General features: G+C 34.9%; 1 non-coding gene across 1 annotated transcript; it reads left to right on the top strand.

Annotated features, from left to right (window-relative positions):
* Positions 1-995: 995 nt before the first annotated feature.
* Positions 996-1102, top strand: LOC143689233 (U6 spliceosomal RNA). The gene has a single exon (XR_013178690.1). It is a non-coding gene; the product is annotated as a U6 spliceosomal RNA (small nuclear RNA).
* Positions 1103-1538: the final 436 nt, after the last annotated feature.

Below are 1538 nucleotides of genomic sequence, written 5' to 3'. Positions count from 1 at the left end.
AGGCTGAACTAAGCTGAACTGATTGATTCGTTTTTGCCATATTGCACGCTGGCGTTTACCAGAGTTCATGTCACTCAAGTACTAACAGATTTGGTAGGCTGTTCCCCATCCCTCCCCACCCCCCCACCCCATATTTTAAATTTTTCTTAGGATGTCCATTTTTAAAATGCAACTTCTTTTTTTTTTCTAAGTTATACCCAAATGTCCAGTTCTGCCAAATAAGTTTCTTAACTTTTTTTAATAGAAGAAATAAATCGTACCCTCAACATTACTACTTTGTGTTCATAAAGGTAAATGATTCATATTGAGTGATAAACATGCAAAGTAAATAAAAATAATTACCAGTTCAAATTTGGGGAAATATCTGCAATGGATAGAATTTATAATTCAAATGACTAATTCCACAATGACTTTGAAGAAATACAGAAGATGTGGTACCTACCTTCGAAGGGTACCTACCTACTAAGGAGGAGGAGACATGTGGCATATGTATTTGCTTAAAGGGAAAGAGAGACAAAGAGAAGCGTGAAATACCCAGAAGCTAGGATGCAGGAATTATACAAACCACGTGTGCACCTCTTCTCTTCTTTCTACTTCTCGGGACCTTTTCCTAAAGGCTACTTCCAGGATCTAGAATGTGCTGTTGTGAATATAAGTTGTTAGATAGTGAATGATCATTTAAGAACAGAACAGCAGCAAAAGCAGTCAGGAAACTCCCGAAGAAGAAAAAATGTCACCGATGGATTATCTACCAGGGGTGAATGATTATTGCAGTGTGTATTTCATTCCCAGGATTTAAACTCAAAGGAGTTATTACATTTTTCCAAATTTTAGTATCATCCCCTTTTATTGTACAGGGCATGGATCACTGTCTAAGAGATATGTTTATAGAGTTATACATTGAGTATATAAAGTCCTTTAATTTTTTCCCAAGAGTATGAGGTTGGTTGACATAATACCAAATAAACCTTAAAAAAAAAAAAAAAAGAACAATTGTGCCTGCTTCGGCAGCACATATACCCAAATTGGAACGATGCAGAGAAGATAAGTGTGGCCTCTGTGCAAGGATGACGTGCAAATTCGTGGCGTGTTCCTTGTTTAAAAAAAAGAGAAAAAAAGGAGCAATCATCATAAACCTAAACAAATCACAATGTTGAATACTCTAAGTATAATAAAGGATTTTGAATCCTGTATTGATAAGAAGTTTCAGCATAGTTGGGGAGAACTATAACCTGAAAAGCACTTTTCAAAGGAAAAAAGAAATGATCTCTTGGCATGAGATAGCAGATTGTGAATTTTTAGTTATTCATCCTCTACAGAAATTTTAGAGAAAATGGTAGGAAAATGAAGGGGGATTATTTCAAGGTGCATAAGGCCAAATTATAATCTATTTTAGTTCTCACTTATATGTTTACCAAGGTTGTGCAATATCTCCCATGAATGATGGGTGGATGAAAAATTTAATAAAGAAACAGATTTTATTGTGACAAGAAGACTAAAAATGGCATTACCTAGAAATGAAATTTGACCTTTATTAT

This window comes from Tamandua tetradactyla, chromosome 6 (genome assembly GCF_023851605.1).
Source record: "Tamandua tetradactyla isolate mTamTet1 chromosome 6, mTamTet1.pri, whole genome shotgun sequence".
NCBI classification, from domain to species: domain Eukaryota; kingdom Metazoa; phylum Chordata; class Mammalia; order Pilosa; family Myrmecophagidae; genus Tamandua; species Tamandua tetradactyla.
The sequence above is the reverse complement of the archived record's forward strand: the minus strand, read 5'-3'. Positions and strand labels throughout refer to the sequence as shown.